Source organism: Rhinolophus sinicus, linkage group LG06, assembly GCF_036562045.2.
Source record: "Rhinolophus sinicus isolate RSC01 linkage group LG06, ASM3656204v1, whole genome shotgun sequence".
Lineage (NCBI taxonomy): Eukaryota > Metazoa > Chordata > Mammalia > Chiroptera > Rhinolophidae > Rhinolophus > Rhinolophus sinicus.
Window position 1 is genome coordinate 6834444 of NC_133756.1, and position 23920 is coordinate 6858363.

Genomic DNA, 23920 nt, shown 5'->3' on the forward strand with positions numbered 1-23920 from the left:
TCCAACCTCAGCCCCTCCCCTGCCTCAGCGCCTCTGGCCCCAGGGCCATTTGCAAAGCCCTGAGCTCCACGTGAGCCTTGTAAACTCCGCTCGGGGTGTTCTGTGGCGCTCGCTCCACCGCACCCCCCTCCATTTGGCCTCCAAGCCCCTCGTGCCCTTCCCACTTTCCCTCTGGCCAGTCCAGACCAGCACAGTGCAGGCCAGGCCTGCTTCCCTGTCTCACTGGACACACATGGTATTCCCTCCCCCACCCCCAGCCCTACCCACACAGCCCTCACCATTGAAATGTCCCTGTCCTGTCTCTGCACATCTGGGTAGCCAACCCGCAGCCCTGTGAGCTCTCTGTCCTGAATGGTGGAAGGTGGGTCAGGATTTCAGCTGTCCTGCTCCCAGTTCGCTCTGTGACGGCGCCAGAGCTGGCCGTTATGCAGTCAGTTCAAAGGAGAAAGGAGACGTTCTCTTGTCCAGTGTAGATGGTCCCCTCTGCAAACGCCCCAGCCTCACTGGCTGTGCTCTTCCCCAGGGCCGCTCCACACCAGGCTCCCGCAGCCCCCAGGCCCCACGCCCCATCCACTGCCATGGGCAGTGCCTGTTGCTACATCTGTCACCTCCAGGGTCTGCTCTGGAGGCGACCCACAGGCCGGGGCACCGCTGTCCAGAAGTGAGGTGGAGAATCACGCAGCAAGGCCAGGCAAATGTTCTTCGTTCCTTAGAGCCCCTCCCACATCCCAGAACGCAGAGGACCCAAGTCACCTGATTTTTCACTGATTTTTAGCCATTTAAGGTGTCCCACTGCAGCATTCTCAGGAGACGAGCGCCTCAACTGGGAACCGGTGCCATGAGCGTGGATGTCACGGGAGGGTCACCGAGAGTCTGGAATTCACCATGGCTCCGTTCTCTTGGGACCCAGCAACCAGGCCCGAGTGGGCTAAGCAGCTTGGACCTCATGTGCATGTAGACACCCCCTCTCCCCCACACTTAGCCTTGGACAGACCACTCTGGGCGTCCAGAGCTATTCCTGTGGGTGCTGCTGGTTGGGGGAGCAGGAGGGCCTGCAGCTCAGGGCAGCACAGAAGGATGCAGCACTGGGGGCAGGAGGCCTGGCCTTAAGGGCCGCAGGCTCAGCTACTCTACCAGTCTGGCCGTCCTCGAACTCCCTCTAACCTGAGCTCTCCCTGTCCAGTTCTCTCTGCAGTTTGTGGGAGGCGGTACGGAAGGAATGACGTGGAGGCTGCAAAGCTTTGCTAACTGGAGGGTTCCCCCCAAGGGGTCCTGGTCATTACCGGTACATCAGGACCTCAGCTGTGGCCAACTCAGCACTTGCAGGGAAGAAAGCGGCTGACAATGGGGACCGTCCTTAAGAAGGGCGTTTTTGGATGAGGCCAGGACAAAGGCAGAGGGCTGCCGGGCAGCGTCACCAAGCCTCCGGGGCCAGGTCCACCCCCAAGGTGTGAGCAGAGCCCCAGCCTCCTCCCCCTGCCCTGCAGAGAGGCCAGCCAGCTGCTGCCGGGAGCCTGCGCCCACCGTGTGGTGAGCAGGGAGGCTTGGCTCTAAGCAGATCACAGGCAGGTTATCCGCTGTCATAAACTTTTACCACAGCCCACGCAACACGCATTTCACACCCGGTTAACTTTTATGACAAACTCTAGGAGGAAGGAGCCGAGGGAAGCAGGCAGATCCCCGCTACAAGGGCAGCTGGGTGTCTGGCTGGGGCCAGTGTGGGAGTTCCCAGGATGCACGGCTGCCTCCTTCCCTCCTACCCTCCCTCCCTCCCTCTCCCGTGCCTGGGACCTGTAGCTCAGTGCCCCGCTGGGCTTCCAGGTGGGCACTGCCCCCAAACAGCCCTCAGCCCAGCCCTGCATGGTCCTGGAGGAGCCCCCGGCCACTGTTGGGGACAAGCCCACAGGGTGGTGCCCAAAGCGTGCCCCGTGCTCGCACCCAGGCCCCACTGTGAGGACACCTCGTCACACCTCCCACTGCTGCCTTTGCATCACTTTTGCACACGACACGGAACTTTGATGAGCCCCAAACGCGCAGGCCCACACCCTGAGCTATCCTCTGGGGGCGCGAGGGGGGGCGGGGGCTGTCTAATGTCTGTTTTCAATATGCGGCCAATCAGGGCCTTTTCCCTTCTGTTTAGCATGATTTTGTATGGGGTGGATGCATTTAGGGCCCGGATGGCTTGACAGTGATGATTAATACCAAGCATTAGGAGATTCCAGCGTGGGTATTAGGAACAAGCTGGGCCCTCGGTTCTCATCAGACGGTCAAGCCCGCAGGCCTATTAAAAGCAGCAGGAGTCCTTGAGGCTTAATCACAGAGGCTGGGCCCGCGGAGGCAGAAGAAAGGGAAAGGAGAAGACGGCAAATAAAGTGACAGCGGAGAGGGCGGAAACGCTCCTGGAATCCCCGCCCCCACCCCCACCCCCCCAGGCACAGTGAGCAGCCGGCTGAGCAGTGCAGGTGAGAGAGACTGCGGAGAGCATTTAGGGGAGAAGAACAACTGAAAGCTGCAGCCCCTGCTGAAGTCCTGAAGTCCGCACCTCTATGAGGAGGTGTCTGTGAGGGGCAGGAAGTGCAGCCTCGAGCCCCAGCACTGCAGTGGGGGGCCTCAGAGGTGACCCCCACCCCGACTCGCCGGGTGTGCCCCCAGAAGACGGTCTCCTGCACACTCCGTCCCAAGAGCGGCCCTTTTGGATGTAGAGTGTGTGTTCATCCTGCTCTTTGAGGGGTCCTCAAGGTCTGGGGGAGGGGCAGGTGGCATAGCGGGCCAGCCTGGGGCACACTAAGTCATGGCACTGCGGGGGCACTGCTTGGGCACAGTAAGGGCCTGAACCCCACAAAGTTGGCTAGAGTAAGGGGGGCAATGGTGCGAGAGGGAGCGAGACAGAGAGATGGAGGGAGAGAGAACACGAGAAAGGGGCTCAAACATGGAGCTGCTGGTGCAAAGTCTATGCTTTGCGGTGAGGGTCCTGGGGCCCTCTGAACGTGATGGAGAGGCAGAGGCCCCTTCCCGGCCCCTGTGGACCCCGCCCTGGGTAGCCATGCTGTGTTCTGGAGGCAGCAGCCAGGGCTGCAGAGCCCAAGGTGTCCACCACCCGGAAGAAAGCCTACCTGCTGAGAAAGTGGAGTTCAAGGGGGAGGGAGGGCGAGTGTTGTCTGAAACTGAGGCTGACACTTGCTGGTACCTGTTCAGAGCACCCTGTGTGGGGCAGGCAGAGAGAACAGGTTTGGGGCCAGTGGCGCTCCGCCTGGCAGGGACCAACCCCCACCCTCGCCCCCTTCTCTGCCAGGTGGTGTTCACAGGCCCAGACCATGCAGCGTTAGTGCAGCTATCACGGGAAAGGGCATGAAAGACGAAAATACTCCTCTGACTTTTTACATAAAACATAAAAATCACCTGGCTGGTCTGCACACAGACCAACTTACTCCTTGGCCCGTGGCCCTGTGTGCCACCCTGCAGTCACCATCCAGTTTGTGCCCGGGACACCTGCGGCCATGGGCACCCAGCTTCAGGACCGGGTGGGGTGGGGTGCTGTCATGGGGTGAAGGCCTCCTGCTGGGGGGAGTCCTGCACCCACTGCCTGGCACGCTCCCTCGAGTTCCTACAGAGGCAACTTCTGCAGAGATGCTGGGACCCCACACGGGCCCCAGGACAGGTTGCTCCCCACACACAGCCCTGTGACCTGTGTTCCGAGTCACAAAGCTCTAGGAGTATCTGTAGAACGCCCGCCCACAGCAGGCCTCTTCCCCCTGAAGGCCCGGGAGGGCTTCCCTGTGCCAAGCCCCGTCGCGGTGCCTCTGCCTGCCCACTGTCCGGTCGCTGAGGGCGGCTGGGAGACACCAGGAGCCCGTCAGGCCTGGGCGGACCCTGGGAGACACAGGCCCTCTGCTCAGACAGGGCCCAGGATACAGGGCCCACTGGGGGCCGCCCGGCGAGCCTGGCCTGTCTGGGTCTGGGAGGCAGCTCATGCCAGCTCCCTGGTCCCCAGTGGGCCACCCAGGGGGCCCGTGCGAACTTGCAACAGCCCAGACAGTTCCCACTCTGTGCTGGCTATTTTTGGAAATGGCTTTCTGATTTGTTTCTCTCCCAGGCTCCAGAACACAAAGGACTCCACGTGGAGCCCCAACACCTCCTTCGCAGGGGGCTTTGCAAGGACTGGGGCTGCGTGGCCTAAAAGGCTGGGACTGGCCGAACGCGACCCACCGGGCACGGAAATGTGTCTGACGCCTGGAAAGAAGGAAGCAGTGTGTCGTGTCGGGGGTGCCCGCAGACACAGAGCTCTGCCTGGGGAGGCAGTGGCTTGCCTGGGGCCTGGCTTGGCTGTTGAGTGGGGGGCCAACAGGGAAGCTGCCTGTGCCATGGGCCCTGCCTGCTGGGCGCTCCACCCAAGGCCCTCAGCAAAGTCACGCTGTGCCCGAGGGCGACCAGGACAGGGATGCCAAGCCCTTCCTCTGCCCATCCTGACTCCTGGCAGAGGCTCCCCCCATCCCTGGCCCCAGGGTGAGGGGCCGCAGAACAGCCCGGGCTGCTGGCGTCCTGCGGGCCACACCGGTCCCCAAGGAACTTCATCTTTGCGCTAACATACATGTCACCTGGACTGGAGCGTCACACCTGCACACTCACCAAGCCAGAGCCTGGCCACAGCTCAGGGCTGCATAGACCGGGCAATGGAGACCTGGCAACAGAGACCGGGAGAGTCGGGGGGTGGGGTGGGGCGGGGGCTTCTCCAAGGGCACCCCTCCTCCTCCTTCGAGGACAGGTGTCCTGTGGCTCTCCCCTCCAGCACTCAGAGCTCAGGCCGGGCCAGGCAGAGAGTGTTGGGTTGGACTGAACTGAGCTAGCCGTTCACGTCCACGGCAGAGGGCGTCTGAGCAAAGCCAGGCCCACTATGGTGGCCACCGGGCTCCAGGCTCCCCCCCCCTCGCGCCCAGCACAGAGGCCAGCTCAGCGAGCTTACACAGCAGCAGAGCTCCCCAGGGCAGCACAGCCAGGACCTTCCCAGAGGCGTGGGAGCTGACCCTTGACCTGGGAGGGAGAAGGTGCAGCCTGAGCTCCCTGGTGACAGCTGCCCTCCCCACCACCACTGCCTCAGGGTCCACCCTCGGCTGTCCCAGGACTGGCAGGCCTGCTGCGCTTGGGATGAGGGCCTGAAATGAGCGGGCACTGGGTCTCGACGGCCTTGCTCCCTGTGCTGCACTTGCTGGGCGCCTGACCCCCGGGTTATCAGGGCAACAGCTTCGGCGATGACCTCATTAAGCGTGGTGGCCACGTCAGCACCTTTCTCAAGACGCTTTGATCACTCACAGCGTGCTGGCACAGCCCTGTCGGCACCTCCTCCCGACACCCGCTCTATCTTATCTGTCTGGGGCAGGGACCCTCGCTGGGAGCCAGAGAGCAGGTCTGGGAACGCTGCGTCCAGACAGCCGGCCAGCGGCACTGTCACGGCCAGGGGGCAGGGCAAGGCCAGTGGACTGCGGTTTCTTGCTGACAAATGTGCAGAAACGCATTGACTTCTGGCCCCCGACTCAATAATCACTGTGATTATGTGTGTGAACCCCAAGTCTGTCCTGCCACCAGTTTGCACGTGGTGCCCAGCCCCCACCACCCTCCACAGGCAGGAGCCAAGAGCCCCGGTGTGCTGAGTGGGCGCCTGCCCCTGGCTGCCCCTCCTCTCCCCCTACCCGGGCCAGGACAGGCCACTTGCTCGCTGGACTGGGGCCGGGAAGGGCCCTCCTGTGTACCCCCTTCTGGTGGCTCACTGCAGCCCAACTCCCCAGGGCTGGAGGGGAGGAGTGTGGTCCCTGCGAAGAACCCAATGGCTGGTGTCAGGAGCTCTGCATGGGGCTGGGTGGCACCTGACATTCACGGGCACCTTCCCAGAGGGGCTTCTTGAGTTCAAGGACTGGGCTATCTCATGGAGCAGAGGCTTTATGAAGCTCGCTGTGCCCACCGGCCCAGCCTGCACACTCAGACCACCTTTGTGAGTGGCAGAGCCGTGCCCACTGCTCTGATGATGACAGCTCTTTGCCCCCACGCTCTCGGCCGCGGGTCTACGATGGCGCTGAGTAGCTGCCCATCCTCGCCTCTCTCCTCTGCTGGCTTCTCCTGGGGCTTCCTCACGAATACTGAAAATGGACCCACCAGGTGGTCAGGCGGCTCCAGAAAGTTCAGCCGGCGCCCAGTGTGGGCGGGTGCTGGGGCCAGGCAGAGCCAGGAGAGGGTCTCATCCTCACCCTGAGGCTGGCACAGAAACGTTGGCGGCCATAGGACTTCCCAGGCCTGGGCTACTGGGCCTGCCTGAGGCAACTCGCGGCCTCTCCGCCTCTCCCTGCTCCCTTCCCTCCTCCCTACTCCCCTCCCCCCTCTCCCTGCTCCCCTCCCCCCTCTCCATGCTCCCCTCCCCCCTCTCCCTGCTCCAGACAAAGCTCTGCTTCCTGCCACCAGAAGGGCTCTCTCTGCCCAGTGGTCCTGCACAGCCTGAGCAGCCTGACATGCAGGTCGATTCTGGTCTTAGCAAGAAGCTGATGAGCCACTAAGATACACAGCCCAGGGTTCAAATCCTCAGGGACACCCAGGGCCTGGCGCCAGCCCTGGGGACACCTAGGGAACCCCATAGCCATGGGGGATGGACCTCGGAGTGGACACTGTGCAGGAGCAGGTGGCTGCCCTCCGTGCTACAGGCTCCTCAGGGGCCAGTGCTCGCCTGTGGGAAGTGCTGGGGCCTTGTGGGGGGACCTGGGCCACGTGGGGGGGCCAGGCTGTAGCTTGCGTGCACTGGGGCCCTGGGCGTGGCTTTCTCCTTCTCAGCCTGGGGCCCGCCTGTCCATGGTGGGCACGCCCCACAAGTCCAAGAGGCACCAACTTCACATGCCAAAATGATGGGTGACCCTCCCCATGAGCCAGGCTCATGCTGTCCCAAGCTCCTGTGAACTGACCGCAGGGGGGATGGCTTTGACCTCCCACTGCTGCCCCTTGCACAGCTGGCCCCTGGCTGCCTCTTGCCTTCGTTCCACAGGCACTGATGCAGCACTCACTGTATATGGCTCTGTCCTGGGTGCACAAGTGGGAGGGGGGGCCTTCCGGAAGCAGACGGAGACAGCGCTTATTATGGGACCTACCGCTCCCCAGGGCCAGGTGCAGGGTGCCCTGACTCCTTCCAGGGCTAATGCCAGGGAACCATGTCTGTGCCCGAGCGTGCAGAGGCTTGGAGGCGTCTCCCCTTCCTGGGCCTGGCTCCCCATCTGGAACAGGGGCCGAGGTCCCTTCAAGGCTCCCTCTGGCTGCCCTGGTGCCTCTCTGAATGAATGTCTTCCTGGTGTGGAACCTCAGGTGACACCACAATTCCAGGGCAAGTGACCCGGGAGGCACAGCCCCCGTCCTGCCCTGTATTCCCGGGCCACACACCTTCTTGGACTCCCTGCACCTCCCGGGACAGGACTCAGAAGCTGGGCCTGCCGAGCATCTTCTGAGGCCCCCAAGGAGCTCTCAGAGAGGCCAGGAGATGCTTTCTAGGCCGGGCGGCCCCGTGGCCATTCTGAGGACTTCGGGGAGGATCGGGTCGCAGTGCGAACCCCAGTCTGATGAAAACACGCATGCTCGGGGAGAGGGGCTGGCTCAGGACATGGAAACAACTGGCAGGACTTGTCCCAGAGCCGACTCGAACTGACCAAACGTTCGATCTCTCCAAACACCCCAGAGTGTGTGCCGGGTGCTGCCACACACCAGGGATGGGCGTGCATCTGAGGGCAGGCTTCCCTCGTGCAGCTGCTAATCCATGCCCCAAAGCGAGCGGGTGCTGTGTGGGTCGCCAGAGTGACCTCTGACCTGGGCCACCACCGCAGGAAAAGGGAATCCGGAGCCACCGACTCACGGGGGCGTGGTGCACATGTCTGCTTTCCACTCAAAGCCCAGAAGGGCTTTGCTGTAGGAGCCAAGCCTGCGTCCGGAGATAAGAGCGAGACTGAGGCACACGCACGCTAACCAGGTGTGTTGTCAGAAGAGGGGCGAGAAGGGGGCTGGCGTAGATGTCCAGAAGGACAGAGGACAGTTTCAGGCATGCTCGGAGGACACGGGAGCGGGCCTGGCTGGCCAGCAAGACTGATTTGAAGGAGTTTGCACGGTCCCTGGGAGACAGGGTGGGTGAAGGTGAGAAGAAGGAAGCCCCAGGACAGACGGAGGATGGAGAGGGTTGAGCGGAAGGCTTAGTGCCCTGGGGAGTGGGGGGCCGTAGGCACCGGGTGAGGAACAGTGAGGAATCACTGGGGCGATGGGGACGGCGGCACATCCAGAACATTCCGTCGTGCATCCAGACGGACGCCACCTCCAGTCAGCCAGCCCAGCCTCCCGCCTGAGAGCCCTGACTCTCGGTGGCCCCTTCACCACAATGGCCGCACCAGCAGCCCGAGGCTCGTCCGCTGGGAACCCCGAAGCCCCCGCCCAATTTGCGCGGAACCCAGAGCACAGCCGGCCAGCCCTGCTCGCCACTGCGGGCCCAGCCGGCAGGAGAAACAAAAAAGGAAACCCGATAAACAGTTTCCATATCCAACATTTTCCACATTCAATTATTTTTAAATGAAATAATCTCTCCCGAGGAGAAAGAGGCGAGTTCCCGCTCAGCCCGGCCCTGCCAGGCGTCACAAAGGCCATATTGTGCGCCCAGAAGGAGAGGGAGTCTCCTTGGAGCCCGCCCCTCAATGCCCCCTTTTATATTCACACTCACAGCAGCCCCTCCGACTGTCCCTGCTCAGTGGAGACTCTGGCCCACAGCCACATGGCCTCTGTGGGGCTCTTGTCGGCTCCTGGGGGCCCGGCTGGGGGCACTGAGCAGCCTGGGTAGAGGGAAAAGGCCGCCAAGAAAAACTGAGCTACAGAAGGCAGCAAGGGGGGACCTGAGGGTGGCCGGGACTGGGTCCGGCTGTGCCCATGCGACACATTCAGAGCCAACAGCTGGACGAGTGTGGGGTTTGCAACCAGCCGAGTCCTCTTCCCACCAGTCGGGTATCCTTGCGTCACGCACTTAACCAGTTTGAACCTCATTCTTGCCAGCCGCCCAATGGGAACGGTGTTCATGCTAGCCCCTGCCCTGGGCTGTGGCGAGGGTGAAGGAACGAGGCCACGTGGATGGGCACGTGGAACACCAGAGTGGGGGTTCTGGACACTCTGGGTCCAGGACTCGTGGAATAGCTTATGCTGGACTCACCGTCCTGCAGATATCAATTATACACGCTGGACAAAATACCTTTTAAAAAAGATTTGAAGGCATCAGAGAGTGACAGAAAGCAGGCGGAATATAAAGGGATGTGACCCTCGGCAGAACGGGCGGCACAGGTGAAGGCCACAATGATCTCGCTTGTCCCTGGAAGCCACCGCCCCTTCCACTGGGCACGGGGCAGCCAGAACACAGCAGAGAGCCACAGTACCGACTGAGCGTCTGAGCACAGGCTTGGACGCTGCCAGAGCCGCTGCAAGTTGAGGGGAAATCCTGGAGAAGAAGGCACCACAGGCAGGGGAGCCCCAGGGTGCATATCAGCCCCTAAATCCTGGGCTTATCCTTGCATTACCCACACCCGAGGGAAACTCCATGGAGCCCAGTGAAAGCTGACAGCTGAAAGGTTGAGAAGGCTAAGCCGAGACTTCAGCTGCCCCCAGCACAGCAGGAAGAGAGCCTAGAGTCCTGTCAACTCAGAGGGGTTTGGTGAACTCTCTGGTTTTCCATTCAAAGTCCAGAAGGGTATGCCTCAAAAGCAAAGCCTACCCCCGAGACCAAAAGCAAAACGGAGACAGATACACCCTAACCAAGTGTGCAGTCCAGCTTCTGCCAGGTGGCCTTAAGGTGAGCAGCAGGTGACAGAAAGGTCTGCTGGAACAAAACCCCACACTCTTCAGAGGATCACGAAATCTGGAGTTTCCGCAATGTATCATCTACAATGACCAATACAATATGATAAAAAAAAATCTAAATGTAGAGAGAAATAGGAAAAGGTAACCCATAGTCAAGGGAAAAATTTTTCAAGACAAACCAACTCTGATATGACCCAGATACTGGACTTGGCAGACAACAACTTTAAAATCGCTATTATAAACCTGTCCAAAGACGTAAAGGAAAAGATGATCAGCAGGAGTGCACAGATAGGAAATGCCAACAGAGAAATGGAAAATGCACTAAAGAACCAAATTCTAGAACGAAAAAGTACAGAGCATGAAATGAATGCATCCCTGGATGGGCTTTTAACAGCAAGAGGGAGATGGCAGAAGAAAGGGTAAGTGAACTTGAACACAGCTCTACAGAAAAATACTGGAACAAAATGAACAGAGCCACAGTGCCCTGTGGGGTAATATACGGTGTATGTGTAACTGGAGTCACAGAAGGAGAAAAGAGATAAAAAATGGAGCAGAACAATATTTGAAAAAAAAAAAAAAAAAAAGCTAAAAAAGCACTCAACATTCAAAAAAATTAAAAACATCCACTAATCAAAAAACTCTGTTTAGCAAGTAAAAAAGGCAAACCACACACTGCAAGAAAATATCTGCAATGTATATAAATGACTAAGAACTTGTGTCCAGAATACATAAAGATCTCCACAAAAACTGTCATTAAAAAGACAAACAATGCAATAAAAAAAAGTGGGCAAAGACTCGAAAAAAGCATTTCACAAAAGCAGTGACACCAAGGTTCCCAGGCACATGACATGAAAATAAACGTCACATCGTTAGCCATCGGAGACACGCACACGGAAACCACCAGGTACTATTTCGTACCCACTAAAGTGGTTCACATTTACAAGGCTGATAATGCTAAATGCCGGGCGGACGGGGCAACCAGAACTTAATCATTGCCAGTGGGAATGCAAAGTAGTTGATCACTTTGGAAAACAACTTGGCGACGTCTCATAAATTCAGATGTGCTTTTATCCTATGCGCCGACAACTTTACCCCGAGATAACATATACTGTGAAACGAAAACTTAGTTCTACAAAATGGCTGTACGTGAATGTTCATCGTAACTATTTTCATAATAGTGCAAATCTGAAAACAACCCCAAATGCCCATCCACAGGACGACGGGTCAACAACCTGTGAGGTGCCACCCAAAGAGGCCATGACTGAGAAAGGCAACGGTATGCCAGCCGGGTGACGTGCAAGCATCATTCTGTTGAGCAGCAGAAGCTACAAGGGTCCCAACTGTGCGAGTGTCTTCGTATGAAGTTCAAAGGCACGGTCCCGGGAGCTGCCCTCAGTGCCCACTGCGGGAGTCTCTGGCTGCCTCCTGCTGCTGAGCAAAGCAAGCCTGAGAAAAGTGCCCCGAACTGCGGCCTGAAGCCTCACTCAGTTTTGAATTCCCGTTTCCGACCTTTGAATTCAGAACGCTTCCTCATTTTGTCTGCCCCTTACAATGGGCGGCACTGGCATGGCTGGCCTGACACTGGTGTCCTGGGCCCTGAGCTGCCCTCACCCTGCACACCTGCCTTCCCCACACAAATGGAAGCTCCTGAGGTTGCGGCTGGGTCCACATGCCCCACCCCAGGTCTCCGGCCCTTGGCACATGGCCTGGCCCTGCTGGGCATGAAGGAGGCGAGTCCCCACTGTCTCTGTGCTCCCCGCACACCAGCTGGTGGCGGGGGGCCTGGCTGGGGTGCAGTGGTAGCATCTTCAAGCTGCACCAGGTGTCAGCCTGAGCGCTTCCCACTGGAGAGCGCGTTCACCCTAACACAACCCTCTGCCCTGTGGGCACTCGTCCCGTATGGTGAAGGCAAAGTGAGGCGGGACAGAGCCAGCCACCTGGCTAACGAGAGCCTGGGACCCCACACCGCACTGCCTGGTCTCCCCGGCATGTGCTCCGCCTCCTCACGCCCTCCAGGGCTCCTCTCCCCATGCAGGGGGCACGGCCCTTCCTTTGGCCACTCTGTGACTTCTGCTCCCTGTCCCACCCAGCCCTTCAGCTGTTCATTTCATAAAGAGGCCATTGTTCATCTAGATGGTCTTTGCAGAAGCATGTCCCCAGCGAGTGGAAACATTTAGTTAATAATTTAACACTGTGCTGTCTGCTGAATTTTCAGGACCCCAAATAAGATCGATGGAGCTAACAATTGGCTTATTGAGTCTGCTGGCTGTTTCCTGAAGACACAGACGAGTGCCTAAGGGATGGCCATGGTGTGGGGGAGGGAGCACTGTGCCGGGGGAAATAACATAGATGGTATTGACGCACGTTGTCAAAAATAATTGTTTTATTTTCCCTGGGAATGCTGCAGACACCCCCGGACGCACTAACCCGTGACAGGGCTCTGCAGACGCAGGACCCTGGCATTTATCGGCACTTTGCTGACCCTCCTGAGATATTCATCAGGTAAAGGCTTGTGTCTCATTATGTCCCGTGTATCCCCAACATGTTTCAGGAGGGAGAAAGAGGCCATCCCCGCACTGCCCTTCTGTGGGCGTCCCCAGGCCCCAGATGGGGCGGGATGCTGGGGTCCCCACTCCTGACTGCTGTGTTTCCAGCTTCAGCCTGTGCCCAGCCCAGAGCACCTGCCCACAGAACGAGACAGCACCTGCCCCCTGCCGCGTCCCCAGCCCGTGGGTTCCTCCTCCCCTGAAAGCGGACGGTGTGCCCCTGATGATGGCAGTGAGGGAAGGTGCCGGGCAGGGAGTGGGCATCAGCCCACATGGCACACTTCTCGAGAGGGTGGGGCAGATGCTAATGCCTAAGCCAGACCCCCAGGCATGCATGGGGGGAGGGGGCCCAAGGTGGGGTCTCGTGAGCACTGAGGTGATGGTCTCGCCGAAGCTCCCTCCCACAGCTGCCTGACCTCCCTGCCCGTGTCCCTTTGTAGGGGACAAAGCCTCTCTGTCCTCTGAGTTCCAGCCTAAGCGGTTTGTCCTCCAGGGAGCCCAGGAGGACGTGCCACGTGGATTTAGACGCCCTCTCCACTCCGCTCTGAGCACTTTCCAGGCCCTGCTGACCCCAAGGTTGTCCCCCCTCACCCATCTGTCTATGCAGTCAGGTTCCATGGCACGGATGCACCGCGGCCTGCCTATGGCTCATCCAGGGCAAGGGCCGGGGTGCCGAGATGGCTGGGGGGCCTCCTGTCCCCGGAGGCCTGCTTGTGTCGGGGACAGTGTCCCATAATACGTGGTTCGACTCTCAGCAGCCGGAGGAGAGCATGGCCAGGAAACTGTCCTCCAGGAGTGCCTGGGAAGGTGGGACCTGGAAGGGACAGAGCCAGGTAAATGGCTCTGACGCTCCAAGGCCACTTGTCACCCTCAGAACTCAGAACAGGTCCTTCCTGTCTCCCGGGGTTTGGGGAGCCCAGCACAGCCCCAGAGAGGCAGAAATGGTGTGGTGGCTGCTGTGGGACCATGTGCCCTCTGCAGCAGGTCCTCCTAGGTCCTGTGCCCTGGCCACCCAGTTCTGACCTCGGAGGTGGGAAAATGGGGTCCGTGTGCAGGGGTGTGTCTGCCCAGAGAGGGCCCTCATCCCATCCATGCTCAGAGACCTTCCGCCCAGGTTGCACTGGAGGCCCAGGGGGCACAATGGCCGAGACCCCCGTGGTTCCAGGTGCTTCCCAGGCAGCCAGTGCCCGGCGTCGGAGCCTGGGCTATCAGCACTGAGCAGAGCCAGACACACACTCATCAGCCACCTGTCCCAGGCAGGCAGGAGGGTGGGCAGCGCTCCTGCCCCCCGCCCTCGTGAAAGGAGCCCCTGAAATCAGGAAGTCTGGTTGGGGGCCCGGGGGCCTCTGAGCTTCTCGGTTTGTTGCTCAGATCCCCGGGGGTAAAGGGAGCGTCCTGGTCCCACAGGACGTGGCCAAAGCAGCCAGCCGCTGGCCCATGTCAGCCCAGGATGGAGGAGACTTGGCAGCACACGACAGCCCCTGCAGCATGGTGGGATCCCTTACTGTCAGATCCCCCTCCCCACATGGAATCTCCCTCGGAAAAGCCAGGTAAGGTCTCTCACAGCCCCCAAAAGGGAATTTGGTTTGTTTGTTTCTCTAGAAAAATGAAAATCAGAAAAATGACAGCTGGGGATGGACTCACAAAACGGGAGGAGTCTGTGTGAGTGCACATATGTGTCTCCATGTGCATGCACGTATGTGTGCGTGTGTATGCATATGTTCAGGTGAGCCTGTGGGTCTTAAGTGTGTGCATGGATGTCTGTGGACACACGTGTGCGTGCGTGTATGCGTGTATCTGGTACACGCCTGTGTATGTGTGCGTTTACATGTTTCTCTGTGCACACAAACCTGCCTTGTACGTGCGTGTCTGTGCATATATGTGTGTCTGCATGTGCACTTGTGTTTTGTCTCTCCCTCCTTTCTTTCCAGAACCAAAGCTCAAGGTGTCAAGGTTCTACCTAGATCACTAGGGGAAAGGGGAGTGGAAATGCAAATCAGTTACAAATGCTACCTCCGGTGCCACCTGGTGTCCCCAAGGAGTGAGAGCAAATGGAGAACTGTCCCGAATCATGTGAAGGACAAGTCTGCCAGCTCAGAGCTGCGAGGGCTGTGTGGTGTGCACCCACAGCCTCCACACGCTGCCCGGCGGCCATTCTTCCTGTGCTGGCATGGCGGCTGCACGGGGTGGCCTTGAGCAAAGAGGTCCCCGCACCCAGAAATAATGACCCTGCAGGAGATGCCTTGGGACTCCAGCTCGGTCCTGGGGGTCTGCTTTACCCCCAACACTACAGCTTCAGAAATCAGGGTTCTAAGAACTCAACCAAGGACTGTTCTCCCAAAAAGAGGGGAGGCTGTCAGCTCAGAGAGGCAGCAACTGGATGCTTGCGGAGCAGGAAGCACTGGGCATGCTCAAAGCATCCGGGAGAAAAGCCACCCACTCTCCTGCAGTCCCTTCCTCTCCTTGTTCCTGCATTAGACTTCCACGGAGGGGCACTTGCACATGCGCGCACACACACGTGCACACACATGTATGCACCCCGTGTGCGCACATGCAATGTGTGCAGCACACATGTACACATGGACGCACACACAAACAGTCCCACACACCCACACACCGCCATCTGGCTGGCTGAAGGCCCACATGCTACGGCCTCACAGGCAGGCCCCACGGTCTCCCTGCTCCTCCACAGGCCTCAGAAGCACAGCTGTGGGGACTGGCTGACTTCTATTTAGTTCAGTGACATTTGGGGGGGTCCGTCAACAGGGACATCACAACCTCTTCTGTTGGCTGTCGCACAGGATTGGAATCCGGAATTCCAGCTGGGCCTGCCCAGCCCCCACCCCTCCCGGCAGCACGCGGTGGCCTGGCCCCTGTGAGCCCTGTGAAGCTGGCTGGGGCTGCAGGGCTGCTTGGGGTGGAGCAGGCAGGCAGCCGATAGCGGCCGGCTCTCTTCACACGTGCCCGGCCGGCACTTTCTACCAGGACACTGGACGGAACATGGAATAAGGGTGGATTCTGAAAGAAGTCAATGTTTTCCTTTGGAAAGTTTATTTGCAGATTTATGTCCGAGGGCGTGTTGTGTTGAAACCCCAGCCAGAGGTTGGATTGCAGATGTCCTCGACCACGCTCCTGTCTTTGAAGTGCTGTTTATTTGCTTGCGTTGGCCAGTCACAAGTTAAAGCACACAAACTCCGCTCGCTCAGGGTCTCGCTAAGCGCACTCTGGGACACGCGCCATTCACTGGCTGTGATTGGGCTACGACCGTGCTCCCAGTGGAGGCCTGGGGTGGGGGGGGCTGCTCCCGCGTCCTCCCAGGTCCCCACCCTGTCCCTCCCTCGCCGGCTCAATAACGCCCTTTCATTCACTTTCCAAAGCAGAAGGTCCGAGAAAGGGCTCCCTGTGAGGTGCTCCTCCTCACACGGGACCCGCTGGCAGCTGCCCGCTGTCTCCCCTGGCAGCAAGGTGCCCACTGCGACGCCACCTCTGCTCAGGCCTCCGCACACAGCGCTGAGCTCTCCACCAACCGCGTCCGCTTCCAGGGCGGCTCGGAGCCTTGGAGCAAGTCCAGGGTCCCCTCTGGGTGCCCGCCTGTGTCTCTGCTCCCGCCTGGGGACGCAGCACTCTGGGCTGGTGTCTCTGTCCCTGAGCACACAGGGTGACAGGTGCTGACACTGTCGTATGGGTCAGGTCACTGACGACCTCATCTTGTCCCCTCACCTGTAATGTGGGTTTGGCTGTGACAGCCAGCTGAGAGCAAGGAGCAGTCAGGTCACCTCCTGGCGAGTGCTCCAGGGCTGCTGCTGTCGTGAGCACAGTGGAGTCACTCTGGAGACCTGGGGGGAAGCTGGAGGCAGGAGGGGAAGCTGAGGGGCGAGGGTGGCATCGGAACGGAGCCCAGGTGGTCTCTAGGTGGGCGCTCCCAGCTGGCTCGGGGCCATGTCCTGCAGTGCTGGGGGTGGTGGTGGTGGCCTTGCTGTGATGGCATCAACGGCTCATTCTGTGTCTCGTTTTCCTTCCCAGCGACAGCAGGTGATGGGCCGGCCCAGCCAGCAGGAGGGGTGAGGACGGATGGGCTAACACTTGATGGTGAAGCCGGGAACCTCTGAGACACTGACATGAGCAGAACTGGTGGACCTGGCCTCCGCTGGCCACACGTGACCCTGGCAATGAGCCGAGTGACCTCGGGTGCCCTCAGGGTACAGGAGGGCTGGGTTTCGGGCTCTCTCGTGCCCTTGGCATCTCTCTGTGGCCTTACTGACGGGAAGCCCAACTCTGGGCTGGGGTCCGGACCTGTGGTCCTGCACCCAGGAAGGTCCCGGGTCTCTCTGGGCTCCCTCCACGTTTCCTATTCACACTGTGTCAGGCGGGGGCCACGCAGAGCCCCATCCCCAGGTCACTTCATGAGCCCGTCTATCTGACAGGTGAGGAAGCAGACGCCCGGGGACGGCGGACCCTGGATTACACAGCTTATAAATAAAAGGTGCACCAAGCCACCTAGACTCCCAGTCTGCCACCTGGGCCACGAGGGCTTTGGGCACAGAGACGATTTGAGAAGGTTTTGGAAGAAGGTGCTTTAATCCTCTGCACATTCCAGGGGCAGGTCTGTCCTCCCTCTTCCTGTCCTCTGCAGCCAGCGAGCACAGGGCCCCGGCTCCCCGAGTCAGAGCCCTGCCTCATGCACTGGCCTCGTCTGCCCCAGCCCCACCACCCCGAGGGTCTCCCCGTGTCCCCAGAGGGACAAGCAGCCACTTCCCCGGAACACCTTGGCTTTCCTTCCCATCCACCTCTGCTACCGACGCCATCACACTTGGTCACAGTAACTGCAGCAGTAAACCCCCTCCCGGACATACATGGTAAGAACGGACACTGATGTTCACACGGAAACTTGAACACGAGGGGACGCCCACAGCAGCGCCATCCACGATCACCAAAAGCAAAAACCCAAATGCCTGTCAACAGATGAGCTAATCAACAAATACGTGGCCGCCACACAGTGGGACACTCGTCTGCCATGAAAAGGACTGGCGCCCTGATCTCACTGCGCTGAGCGGACACAAGCAGGTCACCAAAGGCTATGTACAGGCGTGTGGCTCCATTTATGTGAAATGCCCAGAACAGGCACATCGACCAGACAGTGAGTAGGGCTAGGGGTGGGGGTTGGGGTTGGGGACAGGGTGGTGCTCATGGGGAGGGGGTCTCCCTTTGGGGCGCTTAGAATGTTCTGGAACTGGGCAGAGGTGATCGCTGCACAGCTCTGTGAATGTGCTACCTGCCCCTGAAGTGTCCACTTTTAAGTGACTGAAATGATACATTTATGTTACATGCATTTTATTGTAATAAAAAAATCAACCTTTGACACTAAAAACTGATTTGGGAAAAAACAAAACAAAACAAGCAAGTCAATAGCTGCAGGGGGCCGGTCACCCAGCCTCCCTGGGGGGGTGGGCAGGAGGCCCTGGAGCTGCAGGGAAGGGCCTGGCCCCGCCCGCCGCCTCCCTGGGCTCCCCCAGCCCTGCCAGTGGGGGGGGTGGTGATTGCTGGTCTCACCCAGAGCTGCCGGTAACTACAGGGCTGCGTAAGTGAAACGTATGAGAAACAATTAAGAGTAATTAGAATCAATTAATAGATGATTTTCTTGGGAACGAGCACACAAAGCAAGGTCGAATCTAATTACAATTTCCAAGTGCACACAATGTCCCCAATCAGGTCACCAGTTGGAAAAGAGTGTGAATATTCCAGCAGAGAGAGCCCCTGGGGCGGGCAGGGGTGTGGGGGGGGGACTGGTGTCCTTGAGCAGGTGGGTCTGTCCTGGACGACCCTGGGGGTGGGGGAGACCAGCCTGTCCCCTTCCCAAGGGGTGCCCACCCAGCCCCAAGGTCAGACTTTATATTTCAGGGATATGGTTGAGCCACTGCCAGGCCTGGGGGCCACACTCCCTCATCCCTCGAGACTTGGGTACATCTGTGTCAAGTGAAACAAGGACCCCGAGCCAGAAGTCCCAGAACCACGCCAGGGCTGAGCATAGATGGTCGAAGGGGGCGGGGGTAGGGCAACAGCTCACTGCCCTTCCACCCGAGGTGAGGAGGCTGCTGATGAGGGGCCAGTTAGCCCAGAACAGAGCCCAGAGCCGGGCAGAGCCCAGGACAGGGGACCCAGGGGTGATGGCTCCTCAGCCTCTTGCCAATGTCTCAGCCCAGGGAGGGTGCTGGGCATCGGACAGAAAGATCGTCTCTGCTGTTCCCACCAGAGGGACAGCCAAGTCCCGGGCCCCAGATCCTGCTGGGCTGCTAGTGCGGGGACTGGGAAAAGTGTCTTTTCCTCCAGGATGTGGCTGACTTCTTAAGGAACAGACCCAGGGCAGCCCCCCCCCAACATACTGCCCTCCCTGGGTTCGTGCACCGTCCAGCAGTTGCTTAGCCTAGAACATTCGCCTGTTTGTTTAACAAAGGTGTGTGGAGCCCCTCTGGGTGGGGTCTCTGGTTTGGGGGGTTCCTCTGAGGAAGTGGCAGCACATCGATAGGCCCTGGGACAGGGCTTGTCAGCACAGCCCCGCTAGCCTCGCCCTGCATGGGGGAGAAGCACAGCCTGTGCCCCAGACGCCCGGCAGGTGGTTCCCAGGACCCCGTCCCAGTCCCATCGGTGAGCCAGGGGGAAGGGACAACGGAGGAGATGCCTGGCCTGGTGGCCCTCTGCAACCCACAGGGCCAGAGCCCACCCAGTATGGGGGTGCAGGCCAGTGCAGGGCCCCAGGCTGGGCCGTTCCAGGCTGGTGGGCAGGAGCCGCTCCAGGGCCTGGAGCCTGCGGTGGGCGGCGGGCGGAGGGCCTGTCAGTGTGGGTTTAGCGTCCTTCCTTATCAGATGGGATCAGCCACGCTTCCCCACTCCCAGTGAGGCTATTCTCCTGTGCTCAGGCCCACTTCCTGCGATCTGAGAGCCAAGCTCCCCACACAAAGGGCCAGCTCTTATCTCCTCACCCCCTGACCCCGGCAGGCACGCGAGGCGGGCTCCAATTTCTGCCACAGGGCAGCAGGTGAGAAAGTGTCTGCAGAGCTGGGAGAGGAGAGGGGCACTCAGGCTCAGTGTCTCCCTCCTCAGCCCCGCAGCAGGGGGGCCCCTCTGTGCTGACAAACATCCGAGGGTCTCCCGGGTCTACCTGTTCCTCACAAGCTTCTCCGAGCACCCAGCCCTTCCAGGATGGTGCTGTCGCCAGCTGAAGCTTTATCTGATTCGCTCTGGAAGGCAGGAAAAGTGGGTCCTGGGGGGCCTCTGACTGGGGGTTTGGACCTGGAGGCCGGCTGAGGGACGGGCTATGCCTAAGGCCCAGGAGCAGAACGGTGACCACCATGAGGTGGATGGAGACAGGAAGGGAAGCCGCGCTTCTGACAGCTAACGCGGATTCCGGCTGGGAGACGGTGCTCGGGCTCAGGGAACTGGAGGCAGATGAGGGAAAGAGGAGGAGGAGAAAGGGGCCGAGCAAGGAGCAGACAGGGCGTCTGCAAGGTGGAATGTGTGCTCGCTGCTCAATGTCACCACTGCAGGGTTCAAGGGCACTGAAGTCTGCACATATCTAGCTTTGCAGCCGGCAGCTCTGGCGAGGCAAGAGTTAAGAGGCTGCAGTGAGACTCACAAGTCCAAGGTGAAGTGGGTGGTCAGAAGTCTCAAAGGCACCCTTAACCCCTCTTGGCTGAGAATTCTCCTGTTGTTCCCAGGATAGGCTCCCTATCATCACTTGTCACGGGAATCAGAGATGCCAGCAACAAGATGGGCCTGATTCTTAAAGGGGCAGGGAGTCCAAAGCCTTCCTCCTGCAGGGACCACTCACCCGCTGGGGGCAGTCTTCCCAGCTGGAGGGACTCACCTCAGCCCAAGGCCAACCTTATGGCGCGCCTGTTGGGGGGGTGGGGGGTGGGGGTGGGGAGCGCTGAGGACTCAGAACAGGAAGAAGGGCTGCCACTGACCGAGGGGTAGCTTGGAGCCCTCCCCAAGGAAACTACGCAGACTGGAGAGGGTCTTCCTCCCTGTGGATGCTCAGTTTCCCGCAGCCAGAATAACTCCCAGCCACCGGGCCTGGCGGCAGGAGGGTGAGGGCTCGCCTGGGTGGGGAGGGCTGTCCTCTGCCTTTGGTGCTTCTCTAAGACCCTGCCCTGGCCAGCGGGTGGCCAGCCTGTCCAGGAGACTCCCCACCTCTGCGGATCTTAGTAGCATCCTGCAAATGGCTCCTGCAAGGGGCACCTGGTGAGCCGACAGCCTCTTCCCTGCCAGTTTTCCTTATGCTGAGGTCAGAACTATTCTGGACAGTGTGTCCAGTGCCTCAGCCACAGCAAGTCTCAAGGTCGATGGTGAGCCCCTCTGCCCCCTACCAAGCCCTGTGTGAAGGTGCAGCCTCCACAAGCCAGCCAAGGGCCCGGCCCTCCCATCTCACCCATCCAGGGCACCCATGAACCTCTTTCTTGCAGAACTGGATCCCCACATGCAAACAGTGTGGGCGGGTGACTCCGAGGGGTCCTGCTCTGACGCTCAGCCCTTTATAAAGACGGTGAAGTGAAAGGAAAGGCCCCTACCTTCCCACCCTGGATCCAGGATGGCCCCCCACCATGACTGTGGCTCTCTGGCTTTCTGCAGACCTGAAAGATCCCACCTCCCCAACAGCACAGCTAGAGTCCAGCCCCAAGACCAGCCCCCTGCCGTGACTTGCCAGCACTGCTGTGGGCACACGGTCACCATGCCATGGGTCCGAGAGCAGGACTCCTGGGTGAGGGGGAACCAGGAGACAGTCTCCTAAGTGGCACAGTGAGAGCTCCTTAGAGCCTGAGGCCAAGGCCAAGCCCAGTCCCCTCCTCAGGGCAGACCACCCACATCCAATCGAGGGTCTCCCCTGCACTGGCTCAGCCCAGGACTGCACCCACACCTGGCTTTAACAGAACGCATTGTGGTGCCTTGGGTGGACAGCTTGGAAGGCCCTGGGGCGCAGCTTGGGGAGAGGGGAGGGGCTGCAAGTGCTTCCTCAGTTTGCCATCCCAAAGGGGAGGGGCGGGTGGGGTGGGGTGTTTTAGCCCCCAGCATGGCTGCCCAGTCCTTCATTACCCACTGCCTCACTGGGTCTGAACACAAAGCCAGGGATAGTGCCGAGCTTCTCACCTTTTCACAGTAGGGACGTGAGGCACAGAGGGTCATATAATGTGCCCCAAATTGCACCAGGCTGCAGAACCAGCATGTGGACGGGTTTTGGGGGCTCCAGAGTCTTTGCTGGCCACGACACCAATCCTGGTTCTCTGGGGCGGAAGGTCGCCCAGGCTCTAACATAACTCACTCCCAGCACAAAAGCGTCTCTGCCTGGGCCTGTCTTTGCCCCAGAGCAGGGGCTGTACTGTATGGCAGGGCCCTAGTGACACGGGTGCCCACTGAGTCTCTCTGGCACCAGGGGGTACATTGACCTGCAGCCCTTTGAACTGGGAGGGTCTCTGTCTCCTACCCACCTTCTCAAGAGCCCCAGATGCTGGGGGAGTAAGGAAAACTCCTGGCATACTGCCCACCACCTGTCCCCCCCAAGGCAGCCTGTCCCCACATTGGCAGTGTCTGGGACAGTTCTGGCTGTCACTGTCATGCTGGGTGGAGGCTGAGACGCTGTGAACATCCTGCATGGCCCCCACGACAAGCTGCTCTGACCACAAATAGCAGTTTCCAGGGTGAGAAACCCTGACAAGGAAACACTCGGAACCCCACGGCCACAGCAACTGCGGGGTCACGGCGGGCGTCGCGGGGCTTCTCCAGGACCAGCCAGCTCACCGTTCAGCCCAGTGGGGGCAGGTGATGTGGACCCCGAGAGGCGTCCAACAGCTTGAGCACAAGACGGCCCTGCGGTTAGGGACGTCCCAGTCCCCAGAGACCCCTGCTCTTTCCCCAAAGAGTGTCTGAGAAACCCCAGCATTTCCTACTTGTTTTCTCCCATGAGAGGGTTTTTCTGCTCAGTGGGCAGGAGATACCCAGCCCCAGGCATGCCCTGGGCCTCCAAAACCCTACTGGTACAGTGGGGAGATCGCAGACTAGCTGCCTGGACTGGGCGGGCACTGTGAGGGCCCCCGGAAGCAGGGTTCCCTCCTGAAGCTCTGAGATGTACATGTGGGCCTACCCCGACCCTCTCGAGGTCCCTCCCTCCTGGGCAGGCAGCCATGACAGCCAAGCAACGCACCTGGGGCCGTGTGTCCTCCCTGCCTGTGATGTGGCCTCCCAAACGAGGCCCGGCTTCCCGCCCGATGTCTGCGGGTGGCAGCCGTGTGCAGGCGGGGAGCTGACACACTTGGTATCGGTAACCGGATCAGCGCCCGGGTCAAATAACTTATTGTCGGATAAACAGAATCCCTGCTCGGGACCTGCCGCGTTTGTTTGGTCCCAACTGTGTGGACGGGGCATTGAAAGATGACTCCTGGCGTGATCCAGGGGGTGGGGTGAAGGGACGGAGGGGACGAATGTCACGGAGGCAGGGAGGCAGGCAGGTGGCAGAGGCCCCGGCAGAGGCTCCAGGCGTCTCCTCAGACCCAGCCGCCCACCAGCTCACACTGTGGCCTCCTCCTCAAGCTGAGACGTCCAACACAGAGTCTGCTCCACTCACGGGGGCAAAGCGACACCTGGACTTGGACCATTTGTCCCTGAAATCTCACGAGGCCTTGGGAGGTGGCTTTGAGGTGATTACCGAACGAAAATTCAAGAAAGGAAAAGGGGAGAGTAGACAGAAAAAGACTTCGAATTCCAAATGTTAGTTTTTAGTTGAGTCTCAAGCCTGCCCTCTGCGCCCTCTGGCTGGGGCCCTCCTGCTGGACTTGGGGAAGGCTTCGGGCTCCCCACAGCCCCGGGAGCAACTTTCTCTCTGAGACTGAAGAGACATGGCCCAGTGAGGCCAATGGCGGCCGGGTGGGAGCAGGAGGCCCCTTCCTCTGTCCCCAGCCTGGAGACCAAGCAGCTCCCCTGTCGTCAGGCCCATGGGGCAGCCGGCAGAGACACAGAGCAGAGTGTTCCCGGGGAGACAACCCGCCTGGCATGTGCTGGGACAGGTGGCCTCGCCCAGTCCCCTCCTCTGCCCTGGGCTCTGGCTCCCAGGCGTTGGCGGACCCCTCGCTTCTGCTCCTGACTAGCCCTTGGCGGGGGCTGCACACGTGTCTGCAGGAGGGACTCGAGGGCTGAGGCTGGTGATGGCCGTTCCTGGGGCTCAGTGTGTGGCGGCTGTGCAAAGGGGGGGGCAGGGGGGGCCCTTGGCTGACCGGCCTCCAGGCCGGGGCACAGGCTCCTAGGCCAACTCTGGCAGCAACTGCCCTTCTCTAGAGCTGACCGTGGTTTTTGCAGTAGGTTCAAATTCACGTCTGCTTGGAACCTCAGGATGGGGCCTTATTTGGAAATGGGGTCTTTGCAGACATGAGGTAAGATGACGTTGCAATGGGTTGGGGTGGCCCTCCATCCAATGCCTGCGGCCTTAAAAGAAGGCCAGTGCAGGGACACACAGGAAGAAGCCGTGTGACGAGGGGGCAGAGGTCGGG

At 59.9% G+C, this 23920-nt stretch overlaps 1 protein-coding gene across 6 annotated transcripts in view; it reads right to left on the bottom strand.

The window, feature by feature from the left end:
- PRDM16 (PR/SET domain 16) overlaps positions 1–23920 on the bottom strand; it is a 317539-nt gene that overhangs the window by 71040 nt on the left and 222579 nt on the right. The gene's annotated exons all lie outside the window — the stretch shown is intronic.